Below are 19,664 nucleotides of genomic sequence, written 5' to 3' on the forward strand. Positions count from 1 at the left end.
CAAGCAGAAGTAGAAAGGAGAAATAAAAGACTTCTCAGGATATTCAGTCACTTCTATAAAAGTGAAGAGAAGAAAGTACTTGATCTCCAGTTTTCATACTCAAGTATTTTATCTTTTAATTATAAATGTCACAGGCACGTCGTCCAATCCATGAGAGATCTGATGAGCCCTACGGGGAGGGAGAGGAACAGGCTACACGATCGTGAAACTTAGCCAATTAGGACAGAGACCCATGTTAAATAATAGGAGTAAACATTAATTTAAACAGGGAAATAAGGCTCAAACATAGGAATTATGTTTGGAGAAAAATATATATATGTACATATGTAGGGAGAATATGTAGGGAGAAAGATATAAATATAATAAAAATTAATATCCAAAAATAATCTAACAAAATCAGGAATTTAAATGGGAGAGAGAAAGAAAGGTATGGAAACGTCTTCATCTTTCATGGCAGAAAGCAAGTTAGGATACTGTCTAAATATGAGGGACTTCACTGGTAGTCCAGTGGTTAAGACTCTGCACTTCCAATGCAGGGGACACCGGTTCCATCCCTGGTTGGGGAACTAAGATCCCATATGCTGTGTGGTATGGCCAGAAAAAAAGAAAATGTAAATATGAAACTCATGGTCCAAAACTGGATAATGACTGCACCTCTTCATGTTTCATATAATCCGTCTTATTTACTACTTTTAATGGGATCTTGTAGGAATTAATTTTTACTGGTATGAAGACATGTATTGGTGCCAAACATTAACATCTAGGATATAGAAATAGACTGAGTTTAAACCCAAACTCTATCACTAATGGTTTTATGACCTTGGCTGAAATGCTGAGTTAGCTAATAATAAAGAGCTTGGATAAACGCCAACACATTGAGAGTACTCAGTATATGTTTTCTTTTATTACTATGATAATAGTCCCTCTTATATTTGTATTATATTACAAGTTTATTCTATTAAGGCTAATGTGAGTTCAAAGCAAATGCAACATGTTTCGGGTATTTTTACACCACTTTAAAAAGAAAAAAAAACAGTCTTCTCTCTCTGCATAGTTCAGTACAGTTCAGTTCAGTCGCTCAGTCGTGTCTGACTCTTTGCGACCCCATGAATCGCAGCACGCAGGCCTCTCTGTCCATCACCAACTCCCGGAGTTTACTCAAACTCATGTCCATCGAGTCGGTGATGCCATCCAGCCATCTCATCCTCTGTCCTCCCCTTCTCCTCCTGCCCCCAATCCCTCCCAGCATCAGGGTCTTTTCCAATGAGTCGACTCTTCGCATGAGGTGGCCAAAGTATTGGAGTTTCAGCTTCAGCATCTGTCCTTCCAATGAACACCCAGGACTGATCTCCTTTAGGATGGACTGGTTGGATCTCCTTGCAGTCCAAGGGACTCTCAAGAGTCTTCTCCAACACCACAGTTTAAAAGCATCAATTCTTCAGTGCTCAGCCTTCTTCACAGTCCAACTCTCACATCCATACATGACCACTGGAAAAACCATAGCCTTGACTAGATGGACCTTTGTTGGCCAAGTAATGTCTCTGCTTTTTAATATGCTATCTAGGTTGGTCATAACTTAAGGAGTGTCTTTTAATTTCATGGCTGCAGTCACCATCCGCAGTGATTTTGGAGCCCAAAAAAATAAAGTCTGACACTGTTTCCACTGTCTCCCCATCTATTTCCTGTGAGGTGATGGGACCAGATGCCATGATCTTAGCATAGTAAATTACCTCAAAATTTAATAGCTTAACAAACAAAAACTGTATTTGCTCATAATTTTGTGGGTTAGCAATTTACTCTAGGCTTAGATGATCAGTTGCTTTGCTTCACTTGACTTGGGTCACTTCCGCACTGTAGTCACCTCTCAACTCAAGTGGAGGAGGATGGTCTAAGAGGGTCGAAATCACATTCTGGCAGGAGGCAAGAGGTAGCCTAGAAGTCCAGCTTCCCTGGTGACTCAGATGGTAAAGAATCTGCCTGCAATGTGAGACCTGGGTTTGATCCCTAGGTTGGCAAGATCCCCTGGAGAAGGGCATGGCAACCCACTCCAGGATTCTTGCCTGGAGAATCCCCATAGACAGAGGAGCCTGGCGGGCTACAGTCCATGGGCTCACAAAGGGTCAGACATGACTGAGCCATTAAGCACAGCCTATAATTCAGAGCACTTTGGTCCTCCTACACACAGTCTCTCCAGTGTGTGGAGCTTCAACCTGTTCCCATGACAAGCTCAGAGTCCCAGCTCTAGCCAAAAGGGGTAAGCTCAACACACAAACACTAGTAAAGCCCATTTGAGTCATAATTGCTAATGTCTCACTGCCCAAAGCAAGTTACACAGCTAAGTCTGGATGACTTGAGAGTAAATAAACTCCGAGTTTTGATGAAAGGAGAAATAAAGTGAATTCGCTAAAGTAGGTATGAATATAGGGAAGACAGAAGTACTGCTGTTACTTGGAAAATAATCTGCATTTATCCACTTAGATTTCCCTTCCCTGGATTTTGAATCTCAAGGACAGGAACAAAGAGATCAAAACGTTGGCATCTCACTTAACTCCAAAGGCATTATGCCCAGGCTGTAACTTCTACAGTAGTCATGGACCTGCTTCCTGGTTTTCAGAACCATTTTCATTCTTGCTCTTCCCCTTCTTATTGCCAAGCACCCCATTGTTTCTTTGAGCCCCTGTGACCCTGTTAATGTTTCTTTTTTCCTTTCTTAGCTAGCATCAGTTTCTGCAGCTTGCAAACAAAAAACCTCATTAGACACTGTTATAAATCACCTATTATAAACGTATTATAAATGTAAATAATATACCTATTAAAATAATACACCCATTATAAATGTAACGGGCATGTTATTACCATTTATCTATTCTATGTAAAGACTTATACATTAAAATGTTTGAAATGTTACAGTATTTAATTTGGACTTATCTTTACATTTTTCTCATTCTCCTGTTTCTGTATTGTTTAATATCTTCATGTGTAACTTTTCAGGAAAAAAATCTATTTTAAACACTCAAAACAAGATTCAAAACCTTTTAAAATCAACATAATAAATATTTGTGGTTCTCAACCCTAACCATTTTTAATATGTTTTCCCTTTTTTAAGATTGTTTCATTGCCCATCCATACAAATTCTGAAATCAGCTTGTCAATTTCTACCCCAAAAAACAGTCTGCTGGAATTTTGAATGGGTTTACATTGACTGAGTCTGTAGATCCATTTGGGGAACGGTGACATCTCAGAAAATTGAGTTTTCAGATTTATGAACGTAGTATATCATGGCATTTATTTGTATCTGCTTTAATTTCTATCCAGAAAAAAAATAAGATTTTTTAATACAAGGTTTCTATCCCGCTGCTGCTGCTGCCAAGTCACTTCAGTCGTGTCTGACTCTGCAACCCTATGGACTGTAGCCCACCAGGCTCCTCTGTCCATGGGATTGTCTAGGCAAGAATACTGGAGTGGGTTGCCATGCCCTCCTGCAGGGGATCTTCCCACCCAGGGAGAGAACCCACATTTCCTGAAGCTCCTGCACTGCAGGCAAATTCTTTGCTGCTGAGTCACCGGGGAAGCACTTTCTTTCCTGCAATAATGCTAATCAAGTTGTTATTTTTTAAAGATCATTTAGGATTTTTATATACATCATTGGTAAATAAAGAGAGTTTTTCTCTCATTGCTTATCTTAATTGCTTTGTCTTGACTTATTTTTTGGCTAGGACATCTACCACAATTTTGAACAGAAGTGTTAAGAGCAGACTTCTTTATCTATGCCCTGATGTTAGGGGGAAGTACTCAATATTTTACTGTTAGGTACTCTGTTAGTGATGGATTTTTTTCTCCATTGGATCCTTTTACCTGTTTAGAAGTTTCTTTTATTCATAATTCAGTGAATTTTTTTTTTTGAATCATGCATAACTGTTGACTTTCGTTATATAATTTCCTGCTTTTATTAAGATAATCACACAACTTCTTAATTTGTTCATGTAAAGTATTATATTGATTGATTTAATATCTTTCATTATGGGATAAACCACACTTGGTCTATATTTATTACCCTTTTTAATATATTATTGAATTAAATTGCTAATATTTTGGTAAGGATATTTTTCAACTATATTCATGGGAAAGTGGATCTGTAAAAATTTTTTTTCTTATGCAATATATTTTCCTTCTCTGGTTTTTGTGGACCCCTAAATAAGAGTTTTGAAATAAAGTTTTTATTTTCTGAGAGAATATACGTAGGATTAGTTTTACTTCTTCCTAAAATGTTTGTAGCACTCACCAATAAAACCATCTCGGCCTGGAGTTTTCTTTTTTGCAATATTTTAAATGAAAAATTCAATGTATTATATTGATATACAGCTACTTAGGTTTTCTTTTCTTTTTTCACTCTTTTAATTTCAGTTAGTTGTGTTTTTCAAAGAATCTATATTATCTAAATTGTCAAATTTATTGGCGGCAGAGTGATTCAAAATATTCCCTAGAACTATTTAATGTCTATAGGCTTTGTAGTCCTATCATTTGCATCCCTGTTGTCGGTAATAGGTATTTTCTCTGCCTTTGTCTTTATTAGTCTTTATTTCACTGTAGAATTAACTCAAAATAGATATAATTCACTATACAATCAACACAATTCTTGCTTCACCTTTTAAGACTTTTTAACTACTGTTGTTACAAAATCTTTTGAAATTATAGTAGACACTAATTAATATTTCATGAAAATATGCAAAATCCTAAAGTAGGAGGAAGGCACTTGCATCTGAGATATGCATTAAACAAAAAGATGACCAAAAAAATCACAGAACCAATCAAAAGGAGGAGAATATTTTTACAAGTGAAATACAAAGTAACAACTTAAACTTGTTAATATATGTTTTACCCAAAAAGCTATAACATATCTATCAGAATGGCATAAATAAATAAATACATGACGACACCAACAATTGGTGAGGATGTAAAGAAACTAGATCAATCATATGTTGCTAATAGAAATGTAAAATAGTATAGCTACTCTAAAAAATAGTTGCCAGTTTCTTTTTTTTTTTTTGGCCAGTTTCTTTTAGCACTAATAATAGCATTACCAGGGTGACTACCATTTTGTATTCTTAGGCATATATCTCAGAAAATAAAAATTTATTTTCAAGCAGAAACTTGTACATAAATGTTCATAAAAATCTTTACTCATAGTGGCCCCAAACTGAAAACTACCCCAGTTTCCTTCAATGGGTAGGTGGTTAAACAAACCAGAGTACATCACATCATGAAATATCAGCCATAAAAAGGAAGGAACTATTGATACACACAAAACCCTGGATGAACTTCCAGCAAATGATGCTCAGTGAGGGGGGTGGTGAAAGTATTATTCTCTTAGTCATGTCCAACTCTTTGCAACCCCATGGACTATAGCCTGCCAGGCTCCTCTGTCCATGGAATTCTCCAGGCAAGAGTCCTGGAGTGGGTAAAATGGTGCAGGAAGCCAATTTGAAAATGACGCAAATTTCATGATTCAATTTATAAAGCATTTGTAAAATTACATAATGACAGAGATGAACCACAGTGGTTCCTGGGTATGGAAGGACAGGTGGGTGTGCTATAAATGAGTAGCACAAGGGAATCTTGTAAGATGGTACCATTTAGTGTGTTCATTGTGATAAGGGTTACATGAGGATATACATGTGATAAAATTGCAAAGAACTACACATACATAGAAAAAAAATTATTGTGTAGTCTGGAAAAGCTTTGTGAATAACACAGTATCGATATGCTGTTTTGATATTCTATTCTACTTTTATATAAGATTATCAAGTGGGGAGGCCAGGAGAAGGATACACAGGACTTCCCTTCGCACCTTCCTGTGAGCCTACAATTATTTCAGAGTTAATTGTAAAGTAATTTCTAGAAACTGAAATGTATTTCTGTTGACTTCCGTGAACCAAGCACAGATCGTATATCTTACTTAACTCTTTCAAAAAGTCTTTTAAACATTTTAAAAACATACAAAAGTCTTTTGAACATGTAAACTTTTATTAATATATTCAGGACACCTCCGATTTAGACACTGTATTCATTTCCTGAGGCTTCTGTAACAAATTCAAAATTTCGTGGCTTGAAACAACAGAAATCTAATTTTTCAAAGCTCTGGAAGCCAGAGATTCAAAATCAGCTTGAGTGAACCAAAATCAAGTGTGGGCAGGTCTGCGCTCCCTCAGGAGGCTCTGGGGGGAATCTCTGCCTGGCCTCGTCTGACTTCTGGGGCTGCCCATGGTACTTCCCTCACCGCCACACCACTCCAATCTACACCTTCATGTTCACAGTGTCTCCTCCTCTTCTTTTTGTGTCTAATCTCCTTCTGCTTCTTTCATATAAGGATATTTGTAATGGCAAGGCAGGCAGGGCCCATCTAGAGATTTGGGGATAATCTTTTGATCTGAAGATAATTTCTGCAATGACTCTTTTTCCAGTTATGGTAACATTCACAAGTGCCAGGAATTAAGAGGTAGACATACTTTTAGGAGTTATTAGCAGCCTATTATTGGAGAAGGCAATGGCACCCCACTCCAGTACTCTTGCCTGGAAAATCCCATGGACAGAGGAGCCTGGTAGGCTGCAGTCCATGGGGTCATGAAGAGTCAGACACGACTGAGCGACTTCATTTTCACTTTTCAATTTCATGCATTGGAGAAGGAAATGGCAACCCACTCCAGTGTTCTTGCCTGAAGAATCCCAGGGACAGGGGAGCCTAGTGAGCTGCTGTCTATGGGGTCGCACAGAGGAGTCGGACACGACTGAAGCGACTTAGCAGCAGCAGCAGCAGCAGTAGCCTATTATAGGCATATACCAGTCAACCCTAACTGGAGAAGGAAATGGCAACCCACTCCAGTATTCTTGCCTGGAGAATCCCAGGGACAGAAGAGCCTGGCAGGCTAGGGTCCATGGGGTTGTAAAAAGTTGGACATGACTGGACTACGTTCATACAGTCAATCCTAAAGGAAATCAACCCTGAATATTCACTGGAAGGACTGATGCTGAAGCTGAAGCTCCAATAATTTGACCACCTGATGCAAAGAGTTGACTCACTGGAAGACCCTGATGCTGGGAATGATTGAAGGCAATGGGAGAAAGGGGCAGGAGAGGATGAGATTGTTAAATAGCATCACTGACTCAATGGACATGAATCTGAACAAACTCTGGGAAATAGTGAAGGACAGGGGAAATTGGCATGCTGTAAAGAGGGGTTGCAAAGAGTCAGACATGACTTAGCAATTGAACATAAACAATAGGCATATATTATTGTACTACATTTATTTACATATTTGTATTTTTGTGCTTTATGGAAAAAATGAATGTGAAAGCATTTAACATATTTTATTGTCATCATCCTAGAATGTCAAGTATGATCTTAGCTATTTCCTATAGTAGAAAACAAAAACAAACATTAACAATTCCTCCCAATGCAGTATTATCCCTGTTACTCATTTTGTTAAAAGATGGAGCCTATTTCCTTCTTTTAATTCTGGGCTGGGCTTAAACTTTGACCATTAGAATGCGGAAGTGACCCTATACAAGCTACAAAGCTAGGCCTAAAGAAATCTGGCAATTTCTGCTTTGACTTCTTGGAAGCCAGGCTCAATACTAAAAAGTCCATCTGCCCTGTTAGAAATCCCACATGGAGAGAGAGAGAAAGATAAATTCAATCAGTCAACCGATTGTATCAGCCATCTGAGCTAAACCCACAGGCACAAGAACAAAGATTTTGACATTCTAGTCAAAGTTAAATTGCTAGTTAATATCAACTAGAACAGATGAAGCAGCTAGCTGAGCCCAACCAACACAGAGAATAATGAGAAAAGATAAATCATTATTGTTTCAAGTCACTACAATCCAGAAGGTGAACGCTTTGATAAAATATTGTATCAAACCTACTTAAAAAAAAAAAAAAAAAAAGGATAGTTAGCTATGTAGCATATGTAGCAATTGATAACTGCCAAATGGGGGAGATAAACTGAATAGTCATTGAATTTAACTGAAAGTAAAAATACTTAACTAAATTTAAAATATTTTCCAAGGGACTATTCACAACAGGGTTACACCTGTGTAAAAAGGGTGTGGTTTAGGTTTTTAAACCCATGCAGTGATTTTCTTTTAAACACAATTTAAACATTAGCCTTGAAAGACACATTTTAGTTACCCTAATACAAAAACTAGCTCAAAGGGAATCATGGACTTAAATGTAAAACATCAAACTATAAAACTTTTAAAAAAATATCATCAGAGAAAATGTTTGAAGTATAGAGCTAAGCAAAGAGTTCTTAGACATGACACCAAAAGCAGACTCCATCAAAGCAAAAATTTTAGTAAAATGGACTTCAAAATTTTTTAATCTGCTCAGTTAAAGAAACTATTAATTGGATGAAAAAATAAGCTAAAGACTTATTTTGCAAAGCTAAAATATTTGCAAACCATGACCCCAAGGGGAAAAGAAAAACCAGTATTTAGGATCTATAAGAACTCATAAAACACATCAATTAAAAATTATTCAGAAAGCGGACATGCGATATGAAGGAACATTTCACTGAATATGATGTATGAATGGCAAATGAACACGTGAAATGTGGTTTGCCATCATCAGTTACCATTAGGAAATGGTAACTAAAACCACAATGCAATGTCACTGCACAGATCGGGATGGCTAAAATAGAGTGATAACCAAATTCTGACAAGGATACAGAGCAAATGGATCATTCCTACCTGGGGAGTGAGAATGTAATATGCTGCAGCTCTCCAGAAAACAATGTATGCAACTACCATATAACCCAATGCCCTCCTGGGCACTTATCCTGCAGAAAGGAAAAGTTAGGTTCCATAAAATCTATAAACAACTGTCTACAGCAGCTTTATTCATAACAGCCCTAAACTGCAACAACTCAGACGTCATTCAAAGAGTGAATGATTAAAGAAACTCTGGTAAATCCATACCATGGAATACTACTCAGAAAAAGAAAAAAACAAACAAACTACCAACACGCACAACAGCTTAGATGAATCTACAGACAATTATGATGAGTGGAAGAAGCCAATCCCAAAAGGTTGCATACTATATGATTCTACTTACACAACATTCTTGAAAAGACAAGACAACAAACATGAATAATAGATTAGTGATTACCACAATTTAAGGAGAGGTTGGGGACAGCAAAGAAGTGCTTGTGCTTATGAAAGGGCCACACAGGGATCCTTACAGTGATGGAACTATTCTGCATGCTGCTTTATCAATGTCAATATTCTAATTATGATGTTGTAGTATAGCTTTGCAAAATGTTACACTTGCATAAAACTGTGTAAAGGGCACACAAGAACTCTCTGTATTATTTCTTAAAATCATATATTATCATATAAGTATTTCTTAACAACTACATTTGAATCTATAACCATCTCAACTTTTTCCTTAAAAATATCTGTCAATTCACTAAAATATGCATTTTTATGCTGATATAACTGGTTAATTTTAGTGAATCCATTAAATCCCATGCGCTGTCCTAATACAATTTTATTACTAGGGATACTGAATATAGGAAACGTCTTTAAATTTAGAAACTACAAAAATCAGAGTCAAAATACCCATTGACTTTTTTTTTTTCCCATTGACTTTTATACCTTACTCATTTGACAGCATCTGATGCCTAGATACTCTTTTCCCAAGAGTATCTTTTATTTGCTACTGGCTTCACTTAAGAATACTTTAAAATCTATATTTAGAATAAGTAACACAGTAAACCATTTTGCCTTTTGCGTTTCTTTCTCTTGAGGATGGTCTTGATCACTGCCTCCTGTACAATGTCACAAACCTCCATCCATACTTCTACAGGCACTCTATCAGATCTAATCCCTTGAATCTATTTGTCACTTTCAATGTATAATCCTATTGACTAAGTCAAAGCCTGACTGTGTGGATCACAACAAAATGAAAAATTCTTAAAGAGATGGGAATAACAGACCACCTGACCTGCCTCCTGAGAAATCTGTATGCAGGTCAAGAAGCAACAGTTAAAACTGGACTTGGAACAACAGACTGGTTCAAATTTGGGAAAGGAGTACATCAAGGCTGTATATTGTCACCCTGCTTATTTAACTTATATGCAGAATTTATCATAAGAAATGCTGGGCTGGATGAAGCACAAGCTGGAATCAAGATTGCTGGGAGAAATATCAATAATCTCAATATGCAGATGACACCACCCTTAGGGCAGAAAGTGAATAGGAACTAAGGAGCCTCTTGATGAAAGTGAAAAAGGAGACTGAAAAAGTTGGCTTAAAGCTCAACATTCAGAAAACTAAGATCATGGCATCTGGTCCTGTCACTTCATGGCAAATAGAAGGGGAAACAATGGAAACAGTGAGAGACTTTATTTTGGGGGCAGCTCGAAAATGACCACAGATGGTGATTGCAGCCATGAAATTAAAAGACGCTTGCTTCTTGGAAGAAAAGTTACGACCAACCTAGACAGCATATTACAAAGAAGAGACATTATATTGCCAACAAAGGTCCATCTAGTCAAAGCCATGGTTTTTCCAGTAGTCATGTATGAATGTGAGAGTTGGACTATAAAGAAAGCTGAGCACCGAAGAATTGATGCTTTTGAACTGTGGTGTTGGAGAAGACTCTTGAGAGTCCCTTGGACTACAAGGAGGTCCAACCAGTCCATCTTAAAGGAGATCAGTCCTGAATATTCTTTGGAAGGACTGATGTTGAAGCTGAAACTCGAATACTTTGACCACCTGATGTGAAGAGCCGACTCATTGGAAAAGACCCTGATGCTGGGAATGATGGAACTTGGCAGGAGAAGGGGACGACAGAGGATGAGTGGCTGGATGGCATCACCGACTCAATGGACATGAGTTTGAGCAAGCTCCAGGAGTTGGTGATGGACAGGGAAGCCTGGTGTGCTGCAGTCCATGGGGTTTAAAAGAATTGAACAGACTGAGTGACTGAACTGAACTGAACTGACTGAACACAGTAAAATGGCAGGCATAGAGTGAAAAACGTCTTCCCACTCTTTTTTCCCAGCACATCTAGCCCCACCCCTATCTTCCTATGTCACCAAATTCCTCCACAGATATTTGGTATATAATCAAGTTAATATAAATATTCAAGCTACTATGTGTTTTTGTTCCATCTACCCATGTTTTTCTTTTTACATCACTATTACTGTATACTATATGTATTATTCTGCATCTTGATTTTTCACTTTAAAGATCTTTTAAAATTTTTGCTCTCAATACAATAGCTTATTGTGTGTGTGTTTTAATGATTATATGACAGATCATGGGATGAGAATGTCATATACAGGTTACTTCTGAAAGTTGGCTTCAAATGGTCAAGAAACTCACTTTATGTATCTGATACTTACGTATCTGTAGAATAAATTCCTAGAAGTGGAACTGCTTGATCAAAAGGTATGTGCTTTTATCATTTTAGTAAAAACTGACAATCTACCCTTTATAGAAGCTGTCTTAATTTGCACTACCATAAGCAAAGTATCATAGTGCCTGGTTCCCTGTCTTCTTCAGTAGAGTAATCTTTTTGATCTTTGCCAATCTGATAGATGAAAAAGCTTCCAAGTTAAACATTCTATACAAAGATTGCCATCAATTAATCTTATGTGAAAGGATATATTAGCACATTATCCACAAGTAAATAAACTGACCTTCAAAACTGAGAACAGTTCTATCCTATATCAAGTAGTATGCTCGTGTGGGTGCTCAGTCGCTAAGTTGTGTCCAATTCTTTGTTACCCCATGGACTTTAGACTGACAGGCTCCTCTATCCACGGGATTTTCCAGGCAAGAATACTGAAGTGGGTTGTCATGCCCTCCTCCAGGGGATCTTCCCAACCCAGGGATTGAACCTCTGTCTCCTGTGTCTCCTGTAATGACAGGTGGCTTCTTTACCACTGAGCCACTTGGAAAGCCCAGTATATCAAGTGGTACTGTGCATTTAAAACTACCATGTACCACAGTCTCTAGGGCTTGCTGTTCATCAAGAAATATGAGACATTTATTATTGGTCAAAGTTAACATATAAGCAGATAAATTTGTTTATTAAAAATTATTTACTCAATATACCCACAAGAGTAGTTAGGACTTGTTTTAAGTTACAGGCAAAACTGGAAATAAATCTTAAGCATTCCTGCTATGTAACCTCGAATGTTTGCACACATGAGACTATGCTCATGGATTTTGTTAATAACGCCATCTGCTCAGAAACTATTTTAAAATCGACTTTGCATAGGAATATATTAAAACAGTCCATCATGCATATGTATGCAGTAATAAAGGGGTTAATGAACTCTTCAAAAGAAGTTGAGAAGTAAATTAAGAAGTGAAAGTTTGTGGTGCTTTTCATCACCAAGTCTCAGGTCTATCATTCTAAGTCAATGATTTTTTAATTACCCTGTATGATAACCCCAGAGTTCAAAGGAATGCAAATTTATGTCGTCTCAAACAAAAGTCTTATGTTATGACAGGGGAAACCTATTTTCTAACATGTTCACAGTAAAATTTAAACTGTGATCACTGGGTAAACTAATGCTTGTGAAGTTTAGGTTTTAATAATTATTTTAACTTGATTTAAAATTTCAATAACAACTAAGGCATCTCATCTGATTACTGGTATCGGAAATAGCTATCATCCAATTTAAAAATTCTTTACTATTTGCTATGGTTTGAATGTTTGTGTCCTCCCCCCATCCCATATATGTTGAAATTCTAACCCCAGTGTGATGGTATTAAGAGGTGAAGCCTTTAGGGGTGAATATCAGCCTCTAGAGAACTAACTAACCCCTTCCACCATGTGAGAATACAGTTAGAAAGCATCCTCTAGGCACCAGGAGAAGGCAATGGCACCCCACTCCAGTACTCTTGCCTGGAAAATCCCATGGATGGAGGAGCCTGGTAGGCTGCAGTCCGTGGGGTCGCAGAGAGTAGGACACGACTGAGCGACTTCACTTTCCCTTCTCACTTTCCTGCATTGGAGAAGGAAATGGCAGCCCACTCCAGTGTTCTTGCCTGGAGAATCCCAGGGATGGCGGAGCCTGGTGGGCTGCCGTCTATGGGGTCGCACAGAGCCGGACACGACTGAAGTGACTTAGCAGCAGCAGCAGCAGGTACCAGGAAGCAGGCTCCCACCAGACGTGGAATCTGATGCACCTTGATCTTGAACCAGCCTCTGGAACTATGATAAATAAATTTCTTTTATCTATAAGCCATCCAGTTTATGGTAATTTGTTATAGCAACTTGAACTAGACTGACAGTATTTCTGATTTACTTTATTTACTGGATGACATAGCACTTATTTCCTAAAAACATAAATACCTTTCTTAATACCATTAAAATACTGTATCGAGTTACATATATTGAAATATAAAGTGAAAGTCGCTCAGTCGTGTTATACTGTTTGCCACGCCATCGACTGTAGCCGCCTGGCTCCTCTGTCCATGGAATCCTCCAGGCAAGAATACTGGAGTGTGTTTTCACTCCCTTCTCCAAGGGCTCTTCCAACCCAGGGATTGAACTCGGGTCTCCTGCATTGTAGACAGATTCTTTACCAGTTGAGTCACCAAAGTAATTCTCTAATCAAGTATATAAGTGCAATCAGAAAAAGAAAGCTTGCCAACAAACGATGAGGTTGTCTTCCTTTTAAAAACACTTAAGTCCTGTCTTTCTAGTGGGAAAAAAAAAAAAAAAAGAACACTGTTCTTTTCACTTGTTGGCAAAGTCAAAGAATTCAGTAGTATACTGATAATATATTTTATGCTAACCAATATAGATGGATCATTGATCAGGTAAGACGCAAAAAAAAAAAAAAAAAAGAATATTTTGATGGTTGAATATTCCAAATTTAATAAGAGAAATCCACAACCCTCGAGTCCATCAACAAGTATTTATTAAACACCTACTACAAGTCCAACCCAATACTAGGCGTTGAAGACTTAAGCCGGAGTGTGGTTCTTGCAGAACTGAGACTAACCATTGGGTTATTCGTCAGAAAATGATATTTCTTAAAGCAAACACATTGTTCCCTGTGTTCCGGGACGACAACCAGGCAATGACAGGTATAATAATACTGCTTTAAAAACTGGGAGACAAACAGCCCAAACGCAGCACAGAACGCAGCCCCTCCGGTCCTCTCGTGTTGCTGGGCAGTGAACCAAACAAACGGCGCAGCCTGAGCCTGGGTGTACCTTTAAGACCTGGAGGGGAAACGGCCGGTCCGCGGAGACGGTCGCAGCCTCATTTGCATAAGCACCCAAACACTGCTGACGTCACCGCGCCGAGTGCGGACCCCGCCCCGTCCTACTCCACTGTTTCTCCCGGAGGTGGGAGAAGGGAACCGGGAGGGCTGGGCGCCGGAGAGCGCGAGCCCGGCTTCCCCGCTCGCTGTGAACGCGCCACGCACGCCGCTTCTCGGCTCAACGGCAAAGGATTCCCGCCGCTGGGGCCTCTGACAGCGGGTGGGTCACACCTGTCCCCAGGACAGGTCGGACGTTTTTTATCCATTTATATTTACAAGGCGCGTTCCGACGGAAAGTCAAAACGGTCCTCTTGCCCAGGACACGCACAAACCCGCCGAGTTCGTGGTCTGGGTTTCCAATCTCTCCCATCCCCGCCTTTAAATCCCAGCACCGACACCCTCACCAACACCCTCTCCAATTCCTGGAGGCGCAGAAACCCACAAGCTGTGCTTTTCTTGGGGGAGCCGCGTGCCTGGTGCGGGAGAAAGGCCCCACTTTGGGACCATTTAACGCAGGATACCTCGGGGAAAAGGGAACCGGGGTCACGTGAAACCACCCCGCCTTAGGTAGTCGCCTTCAGCAGTTGCAAAAGCCCCCAGAAGCGAATGAGAATGAGGTTGGTTCCTCTCCCCGCCCCACCGCCCACCCGCACGAGGATCGGCATCCAACTCACCTAGAACCTTGGAAGCGCCTTGTTCCGGCCCGACCCTCGCAACTTTCTGACTGGCCCACTCGGACCCCACCCTGCGGCCAGCTCTACTTTGGCTTGGAAACAACTAGTCCTTCGGGGATGCTGCGGTCACAAGAAGGAAGGAAGGATGGCGGCACGTTTCGACCCATGTGCTTCCCGGTTACGCGCCGCTCCTAGCCCCCGCTCCCCACGCTGACTATGCACAGGTGCAGGACGCAGAGCCCAGCTTCGCCCTCCCGGGGCTTTGGAGCCGCCCTGCCTCCCCGCACCCCCCGGACACATCCCGAGTCCTTCCCGGCATCCAAGCATCAATTCCGCTCCCTTCCCGGGTCCCAGGCTCCAGGGTGCCAAGTGGTGAGCCCCACCCTACCTAAACCTTGCCCTCAGCGCTAGGAGCGTGTCCTCACCCTCAGGGTGCCTTGGCCGGGCGCCTCTGGGCTGTTTCCAAGTGCCGACAGTAGCAGCAGTGGCCAGAGTCGGGCCAGGTGGCTGCGACCCGCGGGCGCGAGGAGCCGTCTGGAGAGCAGGCGCTGCTGGCCGAGGGCGGGCCCGGAGTCTGGGTGGAGGGGGGTCGCTGCCTGCGGGCCGGGGCCAGGAGCGACTCGTGAGCGCCTGTGTGTCGGCCAGGGAGAGAGCACGGGATGCAGGCGCGCGGGTGCGTGCGCGCGGGGGTGTGTGTGTGTGTGTTTGTGTGTGTGTGTGTGAGGGTGTGACGGAGGCGCCCACGTGCCCGGCCCGCCCGAGCTGCGGCCGCCGACAGGCTGCGGGGGAGGGCGAGGCTGCGGGCGCCAGGGGACACGAGCCAGGTCGCCCGGCCGGGCGCCGCACCTCCCCGCCGCGCCGCCTCCTGACGCAGAGGCCGCTGCGGCTGCCTCGCCGCGTCCTCGCTGCGCTCCCGGCGGGGGCGGGATGGACTCGGGGAAAGCCGGCTACAAAGCAAAACAAAACAAATCCCGCCCTGCCATCCCTCCCCTCCTTGCCCAACCCACGCAACCGAGAGGGTGGGCACCACGCCCGCCCCCCTCCCTCCTACCCCGCCTTTGTCTCAGCCCGGATAACAATAGAAATGGTCCTACCCTTTGAGTGTTCTCCGAACGACGGGGACAGGACTAGAGGCAGTGAGTGACCCAAAGAACCCTTTTCCCTAGCTTTCTCTCCAAGCCGGTCATTTACATCTTTCTCACAGGAAAACACTCGGGGCATTTCCTTCATCAGACGGTGGCTTGATAGCGCTCAGGGATTCTGGCCAAATTACGGCTCTTCAAGAGAGCCGGTGTTCACCGTATGTAGGTTCCTTAGCATCCTATTTATCTCCAAGGGGTCTTATTATGAGATGAAGCCTGAATCATCTCTCGTAGCAACGAAGACATACTAATCCACGTGGAGAATTCCTAAAATATACATCACTGAGCACAAAAGCCTAGCCTGCTTTTAAAAATGGCTGAATCTTCCCCGAGGCAGGGCATATACCCTAGAGATTACATTTTATGTCCCTAAAACTTTATAAAGTTTGAAAGAAATGCAAAATGAACGTAAAATATGCTGCAAAGGTTTAGTGTCTTGGCGAAGGACATTTCCCTCTTGTAGGTGATTGATATTACCATTAAAAAAAAGGAAAAGAAAACTTTGTGCACTTTTAGGCGTTCCAACAATCCCTCAGATTTTGACGGTTTATATCCAATTAAGATTGAATTAAATAATAAGTCCATTGCAGACAGGTTTCTCAGGCAGTGAAAAATCTCCTGGAAAGAAATCACAAGACCTAAATTTCAAGTCAGAACATTGCTACTAATCCTCGGCTTTTAATGCAGCCAAGACAGCTGTTTCTCAGTCTCTTCCAAACCTACCTTTTTTTTTTTTTTTTTTTAAGAAAAAATTAGATTTTATTTTCTGGATGCCCTTCCTCTGACATGGATAAAGGAACACTCTGATAGATGCCTCAAAGGAAAAGCTAAAAAGAGTTACAATAAGTCTTACAAAACATTTTGCAAAATTTGCTTTTACTTCACATGTTGGTGACAGGCAAATATTTATGTTGATATATTGAAATGTAGTACAAATAATACCAATAACAACTGAGAAGAATTTTAAAAAGTTAAGTAGAGCTATGTTCTCCATAATCAGGATCAGGCATATCTATGGGAAACAAAGCTTTCTGTATGCTTCCAGGGATAGTTTATAGTAGTACCAGGGAGACTTTTTTATCCTACCAGTATTCCCCTCCGCACACGTTTACACTGATGTGTGACACCTATCACAAATGCATGTACAGTTACAAGTCACAAATTATTTGTGGAATAATCTCCTCAAAAATGACTGATACTAATTTGTGTCTTGAAGTCAATGAGAAAGAAGAGAAAGTTGCTATTGAGTTTCCCACTAAGCACTGGGGGGCTTTAAAATAGCTTATATAAAAATAAAATAAAATAAAAAAATAAAATAGCTTATATAATCTTCTCAATTAATTAATGAGGTGATTTTCCTAATTTATTGATTAGACACATGTGATGCCCAAAGGAAAAAATGTATTAGAAAACGTTACACAGTTCAATGGCAGAATAGATATTTAAACCCAGATCTGCCTGGCTTTTTTTTCCCCGAACAATAGAATGGGAAAGATGGGAGAATTCTTCAAGAAAATTAGAGATACCAAAGGAACATTTCTTGCAAAGGTGAGCTCAATAAAGGACAGAAATGGTATGGACCAAACAGAAGCAGAAGATATTAAGAAGAGGTGGCAAGAATACACAGAACTGTACGAAAAAGATCATCATAACCCAGATAATCACAATGGTGTGATCACTCACCTAGGGCCAGACAACCTGGAATGTGAAGTCAAGTGGGCCTTAGGAAGCATCACTATGAACAAAGCTAGTGGAGGTGATGGAATTCCAGTTGAGCTATTTCAAATCCTAAAAGATGATGCTGTGAAATTGCTGCACTCAATATGCCAGCAAATTTGGAAAACTCAGCAGTGGCCACAGGGCTGGAAAAGGTCAATTTTCATTCCAATCCCAAAGAAAGGCAATGCCAAAGAATGCTCAAACTACTGCACAATTGCACTCATCTCACATGCTAGCAAAGGAATGCTCAAAATTCTCCAAGCCAGAGTTAATAGCACATGAACCGTGAACTTGCAGATGTTCAAGCTGGTTTTAGAAAAGGCAGAGGGACCAGAGATCAAATTACCAATATCTGCTGGATCATGAGTTCCAGAAAGATATCTATTTCTGCTTTATTGACTAGGCTAAGTCCTTTGACTGTGTGGATCACAATAAACTGTGGAAAATTCTGAAAGAGATGGGAATACCAGACCACCTGACCTGCCTCCTGAGAAATCTGTATGCAGGTCAGGAAGCAGCAGTTAGAACTGGACATGGAACAGCAGAATGGTTCCAAAAGGAAAAGGAGTACATCAAGGCTGTATATTGTCACCCTGCTTATTTAACTTCTATGCAGAGTACATCATGAGAAACGCTGGGCTGGAGGAAGCACAAGCTGGAATTAAGATTGCCGGGAGAAATATCAATAACCTCAGATATGCAGATGACACCACCCTTATGGCAGAAAGTGAATAGGAACTAAAGAGCCTCTTGATGAAAGTGAAAGAGGAGCCTGAAAAAGTTGGCTTAAAGCTCAACATTAAGAAAACTAAGATCATGGCAACTGGTCCCTTCACTTCATGGGAAATAGATGGGGAAACAGTGGAAACTGGCTGACTTTATTTTGGGGGGCTCCAAAATCACTGCAGATGGTGAGTGCAGCCATGGAATTAAAAGATGCTTGCTCCTTGGAAGAAAAACTATGACCAACCTAGGCAGCGTATTAAAAAGCAGAGACATTACTTTACCAACAAAGGTCCATCTAGCCAAGGCTATGGTTTTTCCAGTGGTCATGTATGGATGTGAGAGTGGGACTATAAACAAAGCTGAGCACCGAAGAATTGATGCTTTTGAACTGTGGTGTTGGGAGGGCTCTTGAGAGTCCCTTGGACTGCAAGGAGATCCAACCAGTCCATCCTAAAGGGAATCAGTCCTGAATATTCATTGGAAGGACTGATGTTGAAGCTGAAACTCCAATCCTGTGAAGAGCTGACTGATTTGAAAAGACCCTGATGCTGGGAAAGATTGAAGGCAGGAGGAGAAGAGGCAACAGAGATGGCTGGATAGCATCACTGACTAATGGACATGAGTTTGGGTAAACTCTGGGAGTTGGTGATGGACAGGGAGGCCTGGCATTCTGCAGTCATGGGGTGGCAAAGAGTGGGACACGACTGAGCGACTGAACTGAACTGAGGTGGCTTTTTTTATTTTTTCCATTCATTTATGTAAGCCTTTAGTGAATGTACATATTTTAAGAGAAAGAAAGTGTAGAATTACGACAGGGTTAGGCACCTTAGAAAGAACAAGTGCAGCAGGAGTGTAAAGATTCCAGAAGGAGGTTCTGGGAACTCCAGTCATGGAGGTGAACAGTATCATTAAAAAACTTTTAACAACAAAATCCTTCAAATATTTGCTGTTCGATTGCTAATATCTTTTAACTAATGGTTACTGAGTGGTTTCTCTGGTCATACAGTAGGAATATGACTCCCCCATGGGATGGGTGTGCGAGGAAGAGGCAGCATGCCAAAGGGGACGAGCAGAACATGGAAGAAGAATTCAACCTACAGGTAAAGGGAGAC

General features: G+C 40.9%; 1 protein-coding gene across 3 annotated transcripts in view; it reads right to left on the reverse strand.

Annotated features, from left to right (window-relative positions):
• Positions 1-16,404, reverse strand: part of SLC6A15 (solute carrier family 6 member 15) — a 51,088-nt gene extending 34,684 nt beyond the window's left edge. The window contains exons 1-2 of one of the 3 annotated variants that reach the window (XM_043880581.1): positions 15,391-15,904; positions 14,966-15,085 (exon numbers count right to left, since the gene is read on the reverse strand). The gene's annotated coding sequence lies outside the window, so the exon portion shown is untranslated. Of the gene's footprint in view, positions 1-14,965; positions 15,086-15,390; positions 15,905-16,059 lie in introns of those variants that run through there. The other 2 variants (XM_043880593.1, XM_043880588.1) reach the window with 2 other exon arrangements.
• Between the last annotated feature and the right edge of the window lie 3,260 nt (positions 16,405-19,664).

Source organism: Cervus elaphus, chromosome 3, assembly GCF_910594005.1.
Source record: "Cervus elaphus chromosome 3, mCerEla1.1, whole genome shotgun sequence".
NCBI classification, from domain to species: Eukaryota; Metazoa; Chordata; class Mammalia; order Artiodactyla; family Cervidae; genus Cervus; species Cervus elaphus.